Below are 22913 nucleotides of genomic sequence, written 5' to 3'. Positions count from 1 at the left end.
AAAAAGAGACGGATTAAAGGTAGAAGAGACTGGCCAGAAAAAAATAACCATCTAAGAGTTCTGTAATTCTCAGTGTGAGGTGGGAATAAAAGAAAAATAAAATTAATCAATTACTAGGCAATTGTGCATCACAATTAATTTATCTTATTAAGTACTCAGGACAACTCCATAAAGTGAATGTAAATGGTATGTCACAAGGATACAATTCATACATATGTGTGTCTATATATATATATATATATAAAATATGCTTTTAAGACTGAAGAATATTCCATTATATAGTAGAATATTATGGGCAGGAATATAATGGCAGGATTGGAGATGCTGCCATTTGCCACAACATGGATGGACCTGGAGGACATTATGCTGAGTGAAATGTCCTCAGGCACAGAAAGAAAGATACTGTATGTTCTTGCTTATATGTGGAATCTAAAAAAAATATCAAATACATAGAAACAGAGAGTAGAATGGTGGTTACTAGGGATGGGAGCTGAGGGGGGAAATGGGGAGATGCAGGCTGAAAGGGAGAAACTTGTAGTTATATAGGATGGATAAGTCTAGAGATTTAATGTATAACATGAAGACTATAGTTAATGCATTGTATAATGGACTTTTACCAAGAGAATAGATTTTACATACTTTACCACAAAAAGAAGAAAGGTACTATATGAGATGGTGGTGATGTTAATTTGCTTGACTGTAATAATCACTTCACGATGTGTATGCATATCAAAACATCATGTTGTACTCTTTAACTATATAAGATAAAACTAAAATAAAGTAAGAAAAAAGAAAAGGAAAAATCTTTTGTATTATCTGAGGTAGCATATTTAATGCTGTCTTTAAGGAAAGACCAAATGGCTATAGATGAAATAAGAGAAAGTCCAACTGCACTTTCCCCTCAGCTCCACATATACAAAAAAGGTTCTTGCAATTATATTTTTAAAATAATTTATCATTATTAATAACAACATATTTTATTGAATAATAATTCATATTACACAAGTATTAAGTAAGACCTTTTTTGCAAGTAGTTATTTAAATCAGTCATGTGGGTCAAATTTTAGAGTTACTAAAATGACTAATGATATGGTTTGGCTCTGTCCCCACCCAAATCTCACCTTGAATTGTAATAATCCCCATGTGTCAAGGGTGGGACTGAGTGGGAGGTAATTGAATCATGGGGCAGTTTCCCCCATGCTATTCTTGTGATAGTAAGTTCTCACGAGATTTGATGGTTTTATAAGGGGCTTCCCCTTTTGCTTGGCTCTCATTCTTTTCCTCCCTGCCGTCATATGAAGAAGGATGTGCTTGCTTCCCCTTCCACCATGACTGTAAGTTTCCTGAGGCCTCCCCAGCTATGCCAAACTGTGAGTCAAGTAAACCATTTTTCTTTATAAATTACCTAGTCTTGGGTATGTCTTTATTAGCAGCATGAAAATGGACTAATACAACTAATATCTGAAAAATCGATATCAAATCATTTATCCAGCTGAATTGATATCCGTACTAAGCAGTTCATAGTCCATTTGACTATATTTCTTTCTCAGATTTTTTCATTCCTTGGACATGGCTACTATCACTGATGGAGAAAACAATTAATTAGGAATCATCATATAAAATGACAGGGATTAATGGCCAAATGGTACTCAGAATTTGAATTATATTTTAAATAATCAAATAAGACTCAGTCTATGTAAGTGAAACTTAGTGCACATTTATGCCTGCTCTATATTGATAGATTTATTCAATATTTATTTATTTTTATTGTGTATCAGACTTTGTGTAACTCATTGCATGTACAATAAGGAACAAGAATGACAGGTCCCTTCTCTCTTCCTCCATTCAACCATTTTGAATTATCTTACTCCCCTTCCAGAGTATAGACTCTTTAAACAGGCTCTATGAATCTTTAAAACAATTTTTATCATAGTACTTACTACAAACATTTTGCAAAAAAAAGTTGCAATAGTAGATGTGCAATAAATATGTAAATAAAAAGAAAATTTACAACTGGAAGTAACTTAGACACAATATAGTCTAATATGCAGAAGATTGAAACTGGACCCCTTTCTTATACCATATACAAAAATCAACTCAAGCTGAATTAAACACTTAAATGTAAAACCCCCAATTATAAAATCCCTGGAAGATAACACAGGCAATATCTTTCTGAACATAAGAACGGGCAAAGATTTCGTGACAAATATGTCAAAAGCAATTGAAAAAAAGCAAAAATTGACAAGCGGGATCTAATTAAAGTAAAAATCTTCTGCACAGCAAAAGAAACTATCAATAGAGTAAACAGACAACCTACAAAATATTTGCAAACTGTGCATCCAACAAAGGTCTATCATCCAGCATCTGTAAGGAACTTAAACAAATTTCCAAGCAAAAAACAAACAATCCCGTTAAAAAGTAGCAAAGGACCTGAACAGACACTTTTCAAAAGAAAACATACATGTGACCACCAAGCATATGAAAAAGCTCAATATCACTGATCGTTAGAGAAATGCAAATCAAAACCACAATGAGACACCATCTCACACCATTCAGAATGGCTATTATTAAAAAATCAAAATATAACAGATTCTGGTGAGGTTGCAGAGAAAAGGGAATGCTTATACACTGCTGGTGGGAATGTGAATTAGTTCAACCATTGTGGAAAGCAGTATGCCAATCCTCAAAGAGTTAAAAGCAGAACCATCATATGACTTAGCAATCCCATTACTGGGTATATACCCAAAGAAATATAAATCATTCTACCATAAAGACACATGCATGTGAATGTTCACTGAAGCACTATTCACAATAATAAAGACATGATGTTAACCTAAATACCCATCAATGACAGACTGAATGAAGAAAATGTGGTACATATACACCAGGGAATACTATGCAGTTATAATAAATAAAAAGATAATGTCTTTTTCAGGAACATGGATGGAGCTGGAGGGCATTGTCATTAATAAACTAACACAGGAACAGGAAACCAAATACATTTCACATACAAGTGGGAATGATAACTCATGAACACAAAGAGAGGAACAATAGACATTGGGGTCTACTTGAGGATGGAGGGTGGGAGGAGGGAGAGCATCAGAAAAAAATAACTATTGAGTACTAAGCTTAGTACCTGGGTGCTAAAATATTCTGTACATCAAACCCCTGTGACAAGAGTTTACCTATATAACCAGCCTGTACATATATCCCTGAACCTAAAATAAAAGTTAAAAAAAAGAAAAAAGAAAGAAATGATATGGTCTAATGACATAACTTCTATAGATAACAAAGCAGTTAGGCAACTTACCCAAGGTCCATAGTTAATGACACAGGCAGAACCAGGATTCAGGTTTCTTAACTTAGGTTTAGGGCTTGTTATTGTCATGCTCTTCTACTTCTAGGAAGATGATTTTCATAGAAACTTTCAAGGATATAATAAAACCAGTGTGTTATATCAGAATATTATATTAAAAACTATATTATGTTAAAATATGTACATTTCACATAATTAATTAGAAATGAATATAGTGAACAGATACGGCGGGGTGAATTAGGGAAAGTAGGATGATGTTGAAGATAATGAACGAGTCTGACTTATGTATAAAATATCATCAAAGATGAAGGCAATTACTATGAACTTTATAGAAAGGAAAAAATCTAGTACAGAAATTTGAGAAAATCATTAATAAATAAATGATTAATAAATGAATTATATGCCTCCAATAAATATAGAATAATGGAGAAGAGAGAAGCATTTGAGAATAGACTTTCTGAATTTTGTATTTACATTGTGAGATTTAAAGTAGAAGCTTGAGAATATGGTAAAATTTTGTTATAAACAAACATGCCATATACTTTAGTCTACATAATTTTGATTACTATATGTTACATGTAATTGAGTTTTATTAATTCAAGTGATATTAAAGATGCACATTAATTTTATCAGGGGATTGATTGAGTTAGTCTAGGCTGTTACTACAATAATTAAACTGAAGGAAAACAAGAGAGAGATTCTAAACTTATAAACGTGGTAGGTCAATATGACAACACTTTTGAGTTTCCAGTCTTCACAATATTTTCCTCAATGTTACGGTTTTAATCTTCATGTAAGCTCAATGAATTAAGTGAGAATTTTCTAAGTATCTACATCTGACAAATAGGAAAACACATGCGTGGAATTACATTTTTGACTTATGCTTATATGATTGCAGATTTGTATATAAAACCAGGTTGCCTTATTTTGAGTTCATTGTTAATTTTCTTGGTTCATCCCTACTTAATGAGTCATCTTGAAGTAACATCATTCAGATATTTTATTAAGCATTTTAAGTCATAGACGGCTCAGCAATACAGAAACAATTTTAAGTATTACCAGCAGTAATAAACAGAATATGCAGAATTTGTTGCTGAGGAAACCCACAGTAGCTTTCAGAAATCACAGGAAACCACAGTCAAGATTTCAGCTGCCCACACCATCAGTGAGTGATTTGGAGGAAATTGCTCACACCACAACAGAACTGCACATTTGCCATCTGTCAAAGCCACTTGCTAGAGGGGTAGTAATGGCTCTGTCTTCCCTCAGCCTTTCGCACTCCATGTAAATGCCCCTTGTTCTCAGGCTCTGAACCAGAATGCTGCTGGCAAGGGATTCTGGAAGAAGTGCTCCTTGATTCCAGTTCCAGCGTGGGATACAGGGGAATAGGCAAAGCATGCTTGTTGCCCCTGATAAAAATATATCCAGCTCATTTAGGAAGTATGCTAATTGTCCTCTCTATGCTTATGTGTCACTGTCATAGACTGAGGAGGATTCAAGGATGACTAATTCAGAGTCCACACCCAGAGCCCTCAGGTCCGTACACGCTAGGTGACACAAAAGGCGAGTACCAGCTGGTAAGTGCCATGATGTTAAGGTATGCTTATGCTCTTTAACAGTCACATGACTAATAAATGCTGTGCACAATCATCTCCTCATAAGAAAGCTCATTCTAAAACACAAGTCTTTTCTAAAAGAAAAGTGACTTGAGTATATTAATCTCTTTCAAATTTCACTCTAACTAGATTTTCTTGTTCAGTTATTGCATTAACTGTCTTCAGGAAAATCTCTTCTGAAACTGTCTTAAATATTAGCATAAGTATTATGAATAATTCTAAACATGGTCATATCATTTTATTACCTATACCAGCCATTAGCCTAACTCAATGAAAATTAGGCTACTTCAAAGAATAAAAATCACAGCCCACTTTAATCTTCAAACATAATTACTGAATTTATATGTGACTTGATGCTCATTTAGATTTGTTAGAACAACTATAGTTCCAAAAATTCTCCTTTGACATCACAAGATTATATGTATAAACATGTCTACTTTTCATCCTGCAGAAACTCATTTTAAAATATCCACAAGACTCCCTTATTTTAATATGATTATTCTATTATTAGAATAATAAATCAAATTAGAGAATGGCTTTAATAACTTAATTTTCATGGGACACTGTGATTTTCTCATCTTCCCTTCACTAGAAAAAGGCACAAAAGAACCATATTGTTAAATTATAGTATTTATACAACTGGGTATTGATCGGCAGTTTGATAGATCTTAACAGACTGTTAATAATGGCCAATATTATGTTTTTTGTTTTGTTTCAATGTGGAAACAGATAAATAATTGATTCAACAAACACCTTTTTTTTTTTTTTTTTGACAGAGTCTCGCACTGTCACTCAAGCTGGAGTGCAGTGGCCCGATCTTGGCTCACTGCAACCTCCATCTCTTGGGTTAAAGAGATTTTCCTGCCTCAGCCTCCTGAGTAGCTGGGATTACAGGCACCCACCACCACGCCCAGCTAATTTTTTGTATTTTTAGTAGAGATAGCGTTTCACCATGTTGACCAGGCTGGTCTTGAACTCCTGACCTCATGATTCACCTGCCTCAGCCTCCCAAAGTCCTGGGATTATAGGCGTGAGCCACCGCACCCAGCCAACAAACACTTTCTTAACATACACTATATGCCAAGAATTATAGCCAAGACTAGGAACATTTCAACTGTATTTTTATGCAAACATTTACTGTACTTCCTGTCCATATGCTCATAAAAAAGAATTTAAATAATTATTATCATAAGGTTAAAAGTATCATATAAAATTATAAGTAAAAGAGAGAATGACACAAATTTTAGGAATTTGCTGTAATAAACAGAAACTAAATTTTCAAACAAAAGTTAGATTTTAAGAGAATATGCCTCTGAGTATGATAATAGGAGCATCGCTAATTCAATCATTAAGTATTCTTCTATATTGATGTTAGCGTATAATATATACCGTTATTATACATAGACTAGTAGTATCATATATATATTTCAGTATATATGTGAGATTATGGGAAGAAATCTGAAGAAATGTTATCTCAAGAACAGTAAATTGAATATTACGTTTCACAGCACACAGCTTAGCAGGTCCAATTTTTCCCAGGATCAGAATTTTTGTTGATAATTTTAAATTGTGGAGTCTTAAGAAGTTATGACTCTCACTTTCCACAATTAACACATTGTCCTTCTACATATAGCTTATAAAATTTCTTAAGAACAAGCTATTTGTTTCTAAATTGTTGTATATTTGAGACCTAGATGTTTTCTATGGATAGTGTGTACTAAACGTATGTTTATTGCTGCTGCTGACAAGAGCATTATGGTTTTCTGTAACTTGCTTCAGTGTCATATTGTTTTTAAATGCGCTCCTAGAAAAATTGTCAAATCTGCTGTATCCTTACTTTAAAATGAGTCTTTTATTAAATCATCAGTAATAACAATGAATTAGTAATAGTGGCAATAAAAGTAATGTGAAAACACTTACTGAGTTTATAGCATATTTCCAGTGTGGTGCTTAGGGTCCTTTACGTCTCTTATTCCAAATCTTACCACAATTCTGCTAGGGAGATATTTCACATTCCACTTCATAGATGAAGAAGCAAATATGAAGAAATAGTAAGTACTTTCCCAAGATCACACTTATTCGAACATAAGTCTGCCTGACTTCAAACATGTTTTTCTTACTACATTTGTGAATTTAGATTATGTGAACACGAGTAAATACAGCATATCTATACATTACTGTAAATACATTACATCGTTCAATTTTCAATTTGTTCCCATAGTTGAAAATCAGAAGAGAAATTACTTTTCTCTTCTTTTAGTATTTTAAGTTAACTCTTTGTGAAAGCACTAACAGAAACTGTGACAGAATGTGAAATTGCATTTAATATAAATATGGTTCTCAAACTTTAAGAAGGTCCATAGGGTCAATTACAAAACAGCTGTCTCCTAAAATGTGATTTTCCAGCAAAACAAAAACATCCATAGAGGATCTTCTTTGTCTGTTTTCTGCTACTGCAACAGAATACCACAAATCAGGTAATTTATAAAGGAAAGAGATTTATTTGGTTCAAGGTTCTACAGGCTGGGAAGTCCAAGATTGAGGATCTGCATGTAGTGAGGGCCTTCTTGCTGCATCATAACATGGCAGAAGGGCAAGTGAGTACACATGACAGAGAGCAAATAGGGGAGGAGCCCACTCCCACAATCACAGTCTTAATCCATTCATGAGGGCAGGGCTTTCATGACCTAATCATTTCGTAAAGGCCCTCCTTAATATTACTACAGTGAGAATTAAATTCCAGCATGAGTTTAGGAGAGGAAAAACATTCTAGCCATAGCAGTCTTCCTTTAGTGCTTTGTTTTGAAAAGCAGTGGCAATGAGAAACATCTAGAATACCCTTGCCTCTCGAGATTGGTGTCTCCTGTCTTTCATGTTTTTTTCTCCTGCCATTCTACTTTTCCATTTTTCTTCTTTTCCAAAGCATGTTCATTTAGAGTCAGCCAGGGTAACTTGGCAAGCTGTCTGTGTAACAACTGCTTCCAACACTGTCACTACAGGCCTTCTGGATGTTCATTTCATTCCAATTGTCTGACTAAGTTGTATCAACAATCTCCATATTATTCTGAGAAAATTCCAATAGGTGCAGCTAAACTCCACACAGTTAAAGTATGGTATAATAACCTTATGAGACCACTGTCATATGTGCGGTCTGTCATGAACTGAAATGTTATGTGGTATATGACTGTACCAGAATTTATTTGGTGGAGGAAATGAAAAATAACAGTAATGTATAAAAGAATAGTTCTCAAACTCTGATCTCAGAACTCCTTTAAACATTTTTATAATACTGAGGATCCCAAAGAGCTTTTTTTATTTGTGTGATATTGATCGATATTTACTGTATCAGACAAAAGCATAAATGCACACAATCCCATGCAATTTTGCATTCTACTTCAAAGGGCCCCTTGATTCCCTTTGTGGTGCATCCATAGATTATAAGTCAAAGAACTAATATACTGGAATTTAAGCTTAGAATACACATCTGATTTTGCCAGAACAACTTGGATTGGTTCTAAAAAAAAAACTTCACAATTTTGGTTTTCTATTGCTGAGCTAAAATATTCTATGGTATAAATCATGCTGCTGGGCTAGATGGCCTTTAAAATCCCTCCAAACCTAGGATTATATTGCAGTATGATTCATCCTTATTGGCTAGTTAGACTGTTCTGATTTCACTGCTTTATTGCACCACCGTTACTTCACTCAGGTCACATCCAATTGGCCTCAAGTTTATTCCCCAGAAACTGTAGTCATGAATTTATCTTCCAATTTCTTTTGCTTAATTTGGAAAACATTTAGTGAATTTAAAAGTCAGGGAATAAAAAGCATGGCAAATAGCTAATTTATTACACAAGTACATACTTCTCATGACAAGGACCAAGAGAGGAAGTATCTTTTGGCCATAGCATTTGATTTTCACAATTCACAATCTTCTTTGGCCTGTCAATTCCATTGTTTCCTTCTTTTCTACACTTTTCAACAGAAAATATTTCCATTTTTACAAAGGACATCTTTATGCAGGTGTGCATACCCAATGAGCAAGATCTCTTTTGCTTGAGAAGGGCTACTGTGCCATAAATTAGCAAAGATATTTTCAGAAATCCCAAGAGCAAATTGTGACCTTGAACACATCATGTATTTTCAAGGACTTTTGAAAAACTTTAGAGGCAGAAAACTCACTAAACATTAAAGTTTGTGTTTGTGTAATATGAATCAGCCAGTTGGTTACTAGAAATTGCAGCTCTAAATGTGGATTTTCCAAATATAGAAATGTTTGATATTTGAAAGAAAAAGTTCAGACTTTAAATTAAGTGCATGTAAGTGAATCAGCAAATCTGAGTCTGCCTAAATTTTCTCAAAATGAGATTTGATTTAGCCGCAAGTGTGAGTCAACTAACTGGCTACTTCCTAACTGGTGTTATGACCTTTCCAGTTGCCTTTCTGCCTTGTCCTCTTTCCTGCCTAGCTTTAAATTTTCACTATACAAAATTCCTACATGTAACCTAGACTAGGCTCTCACTAGTACAGAGCAGACCAGGGCATTACTGAGTTGATGCCTTGCTTCTGAGGGTAACACACGTACTTTAATGCCAGTAAAAGGAGAAAATTGAAGCCCATATTCTCAAATACACACACACACACACACACACACACACACACACACACACACACACACTCCTTCCTGAGAAAAGCATATCGGAGTGTTCTGAATGACGGAACAAGCTTAGGGACATCAGCGCAGAGCTATCATCAGCATCAGAGCAGTGGAGATATCTAGAAAACACATCACCTGCTTTATGTTTTTTCTATCATCAGTGCAAGGGTCAGGGATCCCTAAAATTATCTTTCTTCCAAGATGGGGAGTTCTGGAATGGTCCAGGAAAGAAGTACATTTGTGTTTTCTCTCCAACTGAGTCATTCATGTGTTACTTTCTGGCATGTCCCACACCTAAGCAATCGCTGAATTGACAAGTGTGAATAACGCATCTTAAGGCCAGGAGTGGTAGCTCATGCCTATAATCCCAGCACTTTAGGGGGCTGAGGTGAGAAGATCGCTTGAGGCCAGGAATTAGAGACCAGCCCAAGCAACACAGGGAGACCCACATCTCCACAAAAAGTAAAAAATTAGCTGGATGTGGGCCTGGTGCGGTGGCTCATGCCTGTAATCCCAGCACTTTGGGAGGTCTAGGTGGGCGGATCACAAGGTCAGGAGATTGAGCCTATTCTGGCTAACACAGTGAAACCCCATCTCTACTTAAAAAATACAAAAAATTAGCCCGGTGTGGTGGTGGGCGCCTGTAGTCCCAGCTACACGGGAGGCTGAGGCAGGAGGATGGTGTGAACCTGGGAGGCGGAGCTTGCAGTGAGAGGAGATGTGCCACTGCACTCCAGCCTGGGCAACAGAGCGAGACTCCATCTCAAAAATAAATAAATAAATAAATAAATATAAAAATTAGCTGGGTGTGGTGACACATGCCTGTAGTTCCAACTACTTGGGAGACTGAGGCAGGAGGATCACTTGAGCCTAGGAGGTCCAGGCTGTTGTGAGTCATGATTGCCCCACTCCACTCCAGTGTGAGCAATAGAGTGAGACCCTGTCTCTAAAATAAATACTTTTTTAAAAATGCATATTAAAACAAAAAGGAGTCATGCATCTCAAAGTGCAAGCCTGGTAGCTGGTAGCAGCTTTCTCAACCTGAGTGGCATTAGCTAGTTCATTTGCTTGCATTAGAGAAAATTTCTTCCCTTTCACTAAACAAATCTTCTGAGTAATCGAATATACCAAATATTGAGAAAACATGGATCAATGGGACCTCATACTTGCTGGTAAAGGGGAACAATTGCTTTGGAAAAGCAATTTGGTGCTATCTTGTAAAGCAAAACATGCCAATAACCAGTAAGTCCATTCTTAGGTGGACATAGAGTAGCCCAAGTGCACTAGGAGCCAAGGACAAGAATGTTTAGAGCAACTAATATGGTTAGGCTCTGTGTCCCCCTGCAAATCTCATCTTGAATTGTAATCCCCATAATCCCCTTGAGTTGTGGGTGAAACCTGGTGGGAGGTGATTGGATCCTGGGGCAGTTTCCCCCATGATGTTCTTGGAATAGTGAGTGTGTTCTCATGAGATCTGGTTGTTTGATAAGTGTGGGGCTTTTCCTCCTTCATGCACTTCTCTCTCTCATCTGTTGCCATGTAAGAGGTGCCTCTTCCCCTTTTGCCATGATTGTACGTTTCCTGGGGCCTCCCCAGCCATGCAGAACTGCGAGTCAATTAAACTTCTTTTCTTTAAATTATCCTCTTTGGTATGTCTTTACAGCACTGTGAAAACAGAATAATACAGCAACTCTGTTCAGACTTCTAAAAAGTGAGAAAGTACCCACATGTCGACAGGGATACAAATAAATAAACCTGGTCTAGTCACACAAAGGCCTAGTATACAACAGGGAAAGTGAATGACCCCAGAACAGCATGCATAAAACTTAGAACAAAATGTTAAGTGATGAAAAGGCAAGTCCGGAATACTATAGATAGTATGATATCACTTTTAGAACACTCAGAAACTAAACAGTATGTTGTTAAGATATAGACATATGCGATAGAATCATTTTGAAAGTAAGCAAATTAAAACACAAAACTTTGAATCCTGGTCAACCTGGGTTGGGGGAGGCAGAGAGGCAGGGCTAGGAAAGAATACCCAGTGGAGGCTAATTTTTGGTGATGTCGTAATTCTTGGATTGTGGACACTTTATGACTCATAAAGAGGTCACACATATTCTTTTGTATATATCAAATATCATATTAAGGACATTAAGGAGAAAGGAAAAAGTTAAGGGTTATCTTCTTTCATTTCTTTCTACTCCTCATCAAGGAGAAATAAATAACTGAGAGGCTCAGAGAAAGTCCGATTGTTAGAGAAACTGCAGTCATGTCTCTCAAACATTTTGCTGCCTTCAACACAATGCTTTCTTCACAGGAAGTGTCCATGCAAAACCTCATTATCAACTCCAAACGTGACGCTCATGTCCAACAGGACATGGGAAGCTTTCAGTTGCCATACGCTGCCCCCAGAGAATCCACTCATTTTGTGTGCTTGTCGACTGTCATAGCTCAACTTGAGTGTCCACACGATAAGCTCTTCAAGGCAGAACATTTCCAGCTGTTGTGGTCAGACAGCAGCAGGTTCTTATCTGAGGACAGCAGGGCCATGTGGCACACCGCAGCCGGGGCAGTGTCAGGGGAAGCATGTGGTCTCTGTACACAGTAGCAGGGTCCAATAGACAGCAATTAGCACCAGGAGAATGAAGATGAACAGGACATATACATAACCTTCATAAAAATGTCACAGGCAAAAGACTCACAAACCATATGGATCCATGCTGGGGCTTTCCCAGGCATGGCCTTTTATATTACACTAGTCCCAGGGATGGATTTTTAAGAGATGCCTTTTCTCTGCTGTGTCTTCCTGGCCAGTCCTACAAAGGGAAGTAAAGTAATAGGCTGCCTAGGTGATGTTGGATCAAATGTAAAGGACATTTGAATCTCCACATGTTGTGACTTTCTCCACTCTGAGTTTTCTTGATATGTTGTCTCATCAGCATCATATGTTGGTTGTTAATTAGATGGACCACCTCCTCTTGTAATATTTTCTCTTTCAGTTTTAGTGATATTTTTCTGAACCTATGAATATTTCAGAAATTTCCTCATCCATTATTGCTTGTTTTTTTTTTTTTTTTTTTTGCGCGATGGATCTCGCGTCTTGTCGCCCAGCGTGGAGTTGGCACGTGCGATTCAGCTCACTGCAAGCTCCGCCCTCCCAGGTTTACCTTCCCCCTGCCTCAGCCTCCCGAGTACCTGGGACTACAGACCCCGCGCACCGTCGCCCGGCGTCAGTTTTTTTTGTATTTTTTAGTAGAGACCGGGTTTCACCGTGTTACGCCCAGGAGCGTCTCGACTCCGACCCTCGTGATCCGCCCGTCTCGGCCGTCGCCAAAGTAAGTGCTGGGATTACAGGCTTGAGCCACCGCGCCCGGCCTCCTCATCCATTTTCAAAAGACCAGTACTTGGGTGTTCTTAGTTCTTAGTTATTAGTTAAAGAAACAGAAATCCTCACTGGCTGACTTAAAAGGAAAAATAATTATTCAAAAGGATTTTGTCTCACTTACAAGATCATTGAGATGGCTGCAGAATCAGTCCCAGGAAACTAACTGTGCCTGACCCCATTCTAGGTACTCGAGAAATCTCTGAAGGAAATAAAAAATGCCTCCACCCTCTTGAAACTTATACTCTAGGTTAGGGTGGGGGAGAGTTAGGTATTGGGAGACAGACCATACCAATGGATACCATAAAGAAGTAAGGTAAGTCAATTGTAAGTGATAAATGTTTCAGGAAAAAAAGGAGAGCAGAGTAAGGGGAATGCTTTAGAGTTCTTCAGAAAAACAGTCAGGTTGACACATAAAATTAACCATTATAGGAGATAAGCAGGGTAGAGGGGCTTACATGTGCAATTTTTAAATGGTGTGGTCAGGAAAGTATCACGAAAAGGCTAACATTCAAGCAAAGATTTGCAGAAGCATAGGAATGAGAGATCTTGTTGTGGCCATTGCAAAGCATACAATATGGCATGTGGACCATTTCAGAAGGCACAAGGAAAAGATTTCTGGGATTGGGGAGGGTGGGAGGGAGGAAAGAATGAGGGATGTGCTAAGCCTTATGGGGAATAAAGAGATAAGGGGCTTAACTGGGAGCATGGGGCTTTTTTTTTTCTTCTAATTGATATAAACAGAAAAAGGGCTAAATGAGAGTATTCTTGGATGGATTCAAAGCAGAGAATGTGGACTAGAGGAAAATAAATTTGGGGTAGCTGTGTCTTAGGCTCAATTTGCATGTCCTTTTCGGCCCCTGAAAATGGTGGCAAAGGCCCAGGGAGAGAGTGGTCTCAGACTCAGTGCACTTATTGGAAGAGATGCCTGCTTATTTTGGGTTTTTAGGGTCTGTCTTAATATGTTAATAGAGTTGAGATTTTTTGGAGAAGCTGGTGGTTATTCCCAGTGTGCAGACCTCTCTTGACACTTGACGGCAGGGTAGAAAGTCTAGGTGATTTTGGTGGAGTCATCTGACCAGCTGCATCTAGGTCATGGTCCCATCTCTATTCCCAAAGGAGATTGGTAAATAGAATATCTGACTCATGATGCAAAGTCCTCAAACATTACACAGGGATTTGGATGCTGGACCATTGAAAAAGAAGGAAGATATTTAATGTATTTTTTAGTCTAGCCTTTTTAAAATGTAATGATTTTGGGGTCCTTCATAATACAAACTCCTCTTCTATCATTTTCTTTACAGTTTATTTGTTGAAGAATCTGGGCCATGTGCTCTGTAGTTTCTACCATCTGGACCAGCTAAGTGCATACTCATGACGCTGTTCAACATATTTCTCTGTCCTCTGCATTTTCTGCAAATTGGCAGATGAATTCAGTCATTTTTTTTTTTTTTGAGATAGAGTCTTCCTCTGTTGCCCATGCTGGATTTTGGTGGTGTGATCAGGACTGATGGCAGCCTCAAACTCTCAAACTCCTGGCCTCAAGGGATCCTTCCAGCTCAGTCTCCTGAGTAGCTGGGACTACAGGCACATGCTAACATGCCTGGATAATTTTAATTTTTTTTTTTTTTTTTTTTGTAGAGATAGGCTCTCATCATGTTGCCCAAGCTGGTCTGACCTGTTGGGCTCAAGTGATATCCTTCCACCTCAGCCTCCCAAAGTGCTGGGATTACAGCTGTGAGCCACTGTGGCTGGCTTGAATTCAAAGTTTTTATCTGACTTAAATGAAACTTTTTTTTTTTGCAAGATATACGAAGTGTTATTTCATTAGGAAGCAAATAATTCCTGGTTATCTTTTTTGGAGAAGTATTTTTAGCTACCATTGATGCCATATGCCTAGATCAATTAGTTTTAGGTTACAAAAGGATCGTTTTAAAATTCCGCATACTATTTTTAATTTACTATATTTCAACTCTAAATAAACTTTATTTTTTAGAATAGTTTTAGATTTACAGAAAAAGTGAGCTGATAGCACAGTGTGCTTATATTCCCTTCTCTCCATATAACCAGTTTCTGCTATTGCTATCTTATGATAATATAGTATGATTGTTATAATTAATGAACCAATATTGATGTAAGATTATTAACTATACCTAATGCCCTTTTTATGTGACAAGAGCCCATCTTAGTCTGCTTGGACCACCGTAATACTCTTACCAAAACATTAGGGGTTTGGTCTAGGTCCTGCTGCTTGCTGCACGGAAAGCCAATCACTGAGACAAGTATTGCCAAGCAAAAAGGCTTTAATCAGATGCTGCAGCTGAGGAGATAGGAGATGAGAGTTCAGTCTCAAATCCTAGGAGTTTATATAACAGAGGAGAACTGTAACGATGTGTAAGAAAACAAGAACTAGGGAGGGGCAAGGAAGCAACCATGGTAAGTGAGGAGTCCCACATCTGGTGTGGTGATCTGGTGAGTTTCAGTTCTTTAATACTTTATTTAGAGGCCTGAAGGTCCTGTCCTGAGGAAGGAACTCAGATAGAACAAATATAAGTTTCAAGCTTTAAGACCAGAAGAGTCAATTTCTCTGTTTATCAAAAGATCAGCCTATAGGACTAGTGGGTTGGTTTCTTCCAGTTCTGGAAGCTGGGAAGTTCAAGATCAAGGTGTTAGCTGATTCCATTCCTGGTGAGGGCCCTCTTCCTAGATTGCATGCAGCTGCCTTTTTCCCACATCCTCACATGGCAAAGAGAGAGGACAAGCTCTCTGGTGTCTCTTTTAAGGGCATTAATCCCATCATGGGGGCCCTACCTGCGTGATCTCATCTAACTCTTATTATCACTCAAAGGCCCCATATCCAAATACTATCACATTGGGGGTTAGGGATTCAACATACATGAATTTAGGAAGAACACACATATTCCATCCATAACAACCATAGTACATTTAGTCATTATTTCTATTAGGCTCTTCTTGACTGTGACAGTTTCTGAGAATCCTTGTTTTTGATAACCTTGAGAGTTTTTAGTAATACTGGTCAGGTATTTTGTAGAATGTTCCTGCATTGGGGTTAGTCTGATATTTTTCTCATGTCGACTGGGGTTATGAGTTTTGGGGAGGAGATCACTTTTCCCTTCCCCCTGCCAGAACCTGGAGGGAACATTTCTCACATCTTCACTGGTAGAACATGGTGCAGTTCCTGGACATAAGACCCATGAAAGACTGTGGCCCCTAGGACTTTCTAACTCTCATATTAGTCCATATTCAGTCTCCTGAAGTCTGTCAAAATTACCATGTAAGTGTTTTTACCAGTTTGTAGCTCCAGAGGCATCTGCGCCCAGTGAGATCTTGACTGTGACTCTCTGTATCCATCTGTCTCTCCAGATTTCAGGGTGTCAAATTGCCACTCAGCTTTAGTCCTCTGAGTGTTGAAGGAAAGGCAATGATTTTCAGTTTGTTCAGTTTTTTTCTTGTTGTAAATACATGAGTGATGATTTCCAAGCTTCTTACATGCCCAGGCTGAAATCAGAAGTCTCAGTCAATTCCTACTTATTAACTTTGCTTTTTAAGGAGAGACTCTTTAAAAAATCACCCATTAGATTACCCTGGGATACAGTTATTAAAAAGGAAATATAAATTCCTGAATCTTTCCCTGTCTTTATCTTTATTCTGGCCAATGAATTGGTTTCCTATTTCCCTTAAAAGTGACCAATTAGCTCATGTATATCATTATCAACTCATGGATTTAAATATATTTAATGAGCTTCAATCCACTGTAATTTTTATCTTTATTTAAGCTCAAGCTGTTCCATCTTTGAACAATAAGATCCTTTCAAATTAGGTCCTCAGTCTTTTGGACATGACTCTAGTGCTTTGACAGCTTCCTAGCTATCTAGCTGTCAATCAGATATGACAAGATGGTTCAGTCTCATCTTGAACATTTCCTGAATTACTTTAAGTATTTTAAGAACATAATCTATATGGGTACTAGAGATTCTGATTCCTAACTGCATTAATCAATGATTCTAAGACTCAATGTACAGAGAAATACATGTAGACATGCATATACTTAATGTGTACACACATAAATATGATACCTTATAAATTTATACTAATATTTCCAATTTAAATTTAGTATTATAAATATTTTATTTAGCCAATTAATAATATACCCATATCTTCTTTCTTCCATACCAAGTATCCTGGTTCTTAAGCTGTACTTCAAATATCAAGGCTGTAGAAAACAGCTTTTATTTGTTTGTTTTGAGATGGAGTTTTGCTCTTATTGACCAGGCTGGAGTGCAATGGTGAAAAACAGTTTTAACTTATAAGAATCTAGGAAATTCTGGACTAATTAGCTCTTTTTGAGGAATCTACCACTGTAATGACTGGGAAAATGTCAGCAAAATTTGAGGGTGAGCATTTTAAAACATAATAATGTACATTGAAGACTTAATGGCAGGAATGATGGTGGAAGACTAATGTACAAATGTTACATACTGCGCCACAGATGATTCACCAAAAAACTGCATGAGAATGGCCCTAAAACATATAAAAAAGTTCAGCCTAATTAAAGAGAAATGGAATATTGAGCTGCTATTTCTCATCTATCATATTGGCAAAGATTTAAGACGTAATGACACTTTCTTTGGTTAGGCTAGGAAAAGCAGGCACTCTCATACATTGTTGGTGGGAAATGCAGAAGATATAACAATAGTTGCAAAATACTGGAAATAAATAAAATACCCAAACATAAAAAAGTGGGTGAATAAATCTGATATACCCACATAATGAAGTACTATGCAGCTATGATAAAGAAAACAAATAATTAGGAAGAGCTCTCTATGAACCAATTGGAGTGATTTCCAGGTTATACTGACAAGTGACAAAAACAAAGTACAAAAGAGTGTCTATATTATGCCACCCTTTTGTTAAAAAAAAAAAAAAAAAGGATTTAAGAAAACACACAGGCATCTGCTCATTTGTGGAAAAGAGATTAAAAATAGTAAACCAGAAGCTAAAGATATGGGTTACCTACAGGTGGCGATGAGAAAGGGGTGGAAAGAAAGGAGGAAAGAGAATGTATTACCATGGATGAGAAGGGAGAAGCACTTCTCCAAATATATCTTTTTGTATATCTTTGCCTCTTAGGAACATAGTGACAGTTTTTACATATCCTCCCTCACTCAAGTAAATAAATAATTTGAATCAACTGAGTTATAAGGAGATCCAACATGGAATATTAACACTAACAAATGAACTTAGCCATCTTAAAAATTAACAAAATAATCACACCAAAAGGGGATGCAAAAGAATTCACATAAGTAACCTTGGCAAAACAGTAGTTTTACTGGCTACTGTAAAGCTAAAGACAAAAATAATTATACAAACACACTGTACTCTGTTTAGTAAATCTGTTTCTCATAGGAGTTTGGATTAGCAATTTTATAGTTCTTTTATGTGTATACTATGATTGAATAAATAAGTGAATATATTGTAAATAGATAATGAGAGCCAGATTCTCACTATTGGAGAAAGAATATGAAAATAAAGAAAAAGGGAAATCTAGAATGAATGTTCCGGTGTTAAGTTGAAATCAGAGCTATCCATATGAATTCAGGGTTTCATACAGAGAGTTAAACATAGAAATAAATATGGATGTGTGTGCATGAATGTGTCAGTGCACATACATGTATTTCACAGCTCTGTCAGCTGAGAGGACCTAGGAGTAATGACATCCCAGTAGCAATGAGCACATGTTGCACCCAGTTATTGGCTTCTAAACACCATTCTCCAATAAAATAAATGAGTAATTCTTGGAAAAGTGGTTAATTCCAGAAGTGAGCAGCAAAAATACAAGAAAAACTTGGTGCCAGGAAATAATGAGGAACTCACAAAAGATGGGGCATGCCAAAGGCCACAGGAAGAAGCACTCAATGGCCAAATATGGAACAATTTGAGCAACAGCATAAATAATGTTTGTATTGTCTTATAGCCTATAGAATAAAATAACTAATTTGTGAGTTCATACTTATATAAATGAATAATTGATCAAATAAATAAATGGAGGAGAAGCAACAGCTCCACCTTACAGTATTAATTTAATTAATAAATGTTAATGGAAGAGTAAAAAGTAAACACAAAAGTAGGCAAATACCACAATAATAATTGTTGCAGGTAAAATGCACTGATGGATTAGTGGGGAAATGTTTGAGGAGAAAAAAGATATTTAAATAGTGTCAAAGTATCTTTCCCAAGATATTTATCAATTAAAAAGGGAGAGATAATAACTACAGTGGAGAGTCTTGGTAGACAACACCTTTATCAAGTGTTCAAGGTTAACATCACCAGTAATATGACACACTGACCTCATGTACTCCCTACGTGTATGTTACATTAAGAACTAAACATAACTTTTATGGTATTCTTGCCAGAAAATGCAAAATCTCAATATAACTATCAGAAAATATCAAACAAACCAAATTAACAGATATTCTACAAAAACTGATCAGTACTCATAAAAATTGTCAAGGTCATGAAAGACAAGGAAAGAATGAGGAACTGCCACAGTTTGGAGGAGACTCAGGAGACATAACTGCCAAATACAACGTGGTACCTGAGATTACATCTTGAAATAAACAAATAAAAATGACATTAGAAGAAAAATGGATGAAATTAGAATAACATATACAGTTTGGTTAGTAGTATTGTATCAATGTTAATTTCCTGGCATTGTTGATTGTACTACAATTATGTAAATGGTTAACATAAGGAGAAACTGCATATGATTTCTCTATACTATTTTTTGCAAATATTCAATGAGTTTAAAATTATTTCCAAATAAGAAGTTGAAAATACATAATGAAAAGACATGCCATAGCATGAGAGAAAATAGTTGCAACACATATATAAATATGAAAAGACTAATATGCAGAGTACACTATAGATCAAATAGAAAAAGACAAACAGCATTGTAGGAAAATAGGCAAGAGACTTGTGTAGGTACTTCATAAGAGAAGATATCAAAAATTCCAATACATCCATCAAAAGGTGCTCAATTTTATGAATCATCAAAGCATTGCAAATTAATACCACAATGAATACCATATTCATCCACCAGAATGGCTAATGTAAGAGATGGACAAGATTGTGATAGGTCAAGATGCAGAGCAGCTGGTACTTTCATACACTGCTGGCCAGAGTATAAATAGGTACAATCACTTAAAAACTATTTCACATTATGTACTAGAGTGTTTCTAATATATATATAATATATATAATATATAACACATATATATTATGTATATAATATATAACACATATATATTATGTATATAATATATAACTCATATATATTATGTATATAATATATAACTCATATATATTATATGTATATATAATTTGACCTAATAATTCTACTTCTAGATATGTACCCTATTAGAAATGGGAACATATGTTCACCAAAAGATGTGCCGTAGCTGAAAACTGGAATATACTCAAATGACTGTCAATAGTAGAATGGATAAATAAAGTATGGTAATCATACAATGGAGTACTATACAACCATGAAAATCAATGGTACACAGTACAATGTGAATGACTCTCACAATCATAAAATTGAGCTAGAGAAGCCAGACATACATAAAATATGCTGTGAAATTATTGACATGAAAGTCAAAGAAAGGCAAAACTGGTCTATGGTTTTAAAACTCATGATGGTGATTATGTTGGGAGAGGAGGCAGGAATAGGGTGGGAACTTCTGGGGGTCTGGTAATCATCTCTTCATTGATCTGGGTGGTCTTATGGGCACGTTCCACTTTGTGATAGTTTATGGAGCTGTACTCTTAGGATTTTTGCACTTTGACATATGTATGGTAGACTTCAATATAAACACTTTCTTTAAAACTGTTTTTTCTTTAATAAAAACAATTGTTAGCTGCTTACGAATGCAGGTAAGGTGATACCCAGATATCAGCTGGAGTCACCCTTTCCTGGATTCCATCCCCACCATCCTTTTTGTGTGGGATGGGATAATAAACATTTCCCCCCCGTATCTACATACTTCTATCTCTGATTTTCTACTTCTGAGAAATTCTCTAACTCTTTTATTTCCCTTTTTTTTTTCTATTTTCTTTTGTTTACCTTCAGTTGATCCTGATGGGGAAGACATGCCCCCTGCCTTGATTTCTTCTCAAAACACTCACAAAAAGCCAATGTAGGTCATAAACCTTTACTGATGATTTAGAGCAAATGGGGCAAGGCAAGAGGCTTATGCAGATTATTTAACTTAACTATAAAGTTCTGAACTTCAAACTCTTTTCCATTATCCTTATCCTCTCTTCCCGCAACAATCTTCTGCTGGAAATTTTTCAGTTTATCTCCTCTTGTTGAATTGCCATTCCCCATCATGTTTCTTTTCTTCATCAGTCTTGTGTTTTTCTTTCTCCTCCCTAGCTAGCTTATTGAAATCTCCCAAACATATTTTTAAAATTACCTTATCTCATGCATCAGCTTTATGACCTTACCCTGGAAGCTAACTCCCCATACCAAACATGTCTCATCAATTTGGCTAAACCAAAACAGTCTTCTTCCCAGGACATGGATAAACTACCGCTTCCCAGGCAGACTTACGCCAATGGACCTTAAGCTGACAACCTCTTTTCACTTTCCTCGATCCTTAAACTATGCGCGCGCGCGTGTGTGTGTGTGTGTGTGTGTGTGTGTGTGTGTGTTTGCTTTTTTAGAGACAGGGTCTCACTCTGTCGCCCAGGCATGATTATAATTCATTGCAGCCTCAAACTCCTGGGTTCAAGTGATCCTTTTGCCTCAACCTCCTGAGTAGCTATGACTACAGGCATGTGCCACCACCCTCAACTAATTATTATTTTATTTTTGTGGAGACAGGGTCTCTCTAATTTGCCCAACCTGGTCTCAAACTCCTGTCCTCAAGCCATCCTCTCACTTCAGCCTCCATAAGTGCTGGGATTATAGGCATAAACTTCTGTGCCTCGCCTCTTAAGCTGTATTTATTCACACTTATTATCCAAACATGTAGATCCCAGTGCACTGTCTTCAGTTTAATTTTAAAAGAATTAAAAATCATCCTGTAATTAAAAAATGGAGACAGCATAAAGACATGCAACAGCTTAAAAGGACAGAGTTGGTTTACTGTTCTTTTGTGTCTTTTTCTTCTGAGGACGAATTCATTCCTAGATAACCTTATCACCTCACAATCTGTTGCCAAATTAATATTGTATTAATCTGTTTCCTTGCTGCTAATAAAGACACACCTGAGACTGGGCAATTTACAAAGAAAGAGGCTTAATGGGCTTACAGTTCCACATGGCGGGGAGGCTCACAATCATGGTGGAAGGCAAGGAGTGGCAGGTCACATCTTACATGGCAGCAGGCAAAGAGAGAGAGCTCGTGCAGGGAAACTCCCCTTTTTAAATATATCAGATCTCATGAGACTTATTCACTATCACGAGAACAGCACAGGTAAGACTTGCCCCCATGATTCAATTACCTCCCACTGGGTCCCTCCCACAACATGTGGGAATTCAAGATGAGATTTGGGTAGGGACACAGCCAAACCATATCAACTGTCTTCATTCATATTCCTCTGTCTTATATTTTACTTCACAAGAATTACATTTGTAGTTGCTGGATGGATGTTATTCCACAGAAGTCTATTGTTAACAACCATTTTACCATATCTAAAACCCAATTATCCAATCAATGTTTTCTGCTTGTCCACAACACTGGTCCAAAACAGAATTACATCATACTAACTGTACAGGATAAACAGATAGTGGAAAGTACTTTGGATACTTAGTAAAATTGATGAAGAGCAGAGGACATAAAATAAACACTGATTTATTTTAGAGGCTTGTCACATTAATAAGGTTTTTTTTTTTTTTTTTTTTTTTTTTTTTTTT

This window comes from Rhinopithecus bieti, unplaced genomic scaffold (assembly GCF_001698545.2).
Source record: "Rhinopithecus bieti isolate Rb0 unplaced genomic scaffold, ASM169854v2 scaffold_10612, whole genome shotgun sequence".
In the NCBI taxonomy this organism is placed as follows: Eukaryota; Metazoa; Chordata; class Mammalia; order Primates; family Cercopithecidae; genus Rhinopithecus; species Rhinopithecus bieti.
This window is presented reverse-complemented; position numbering follows the sequence as displayed.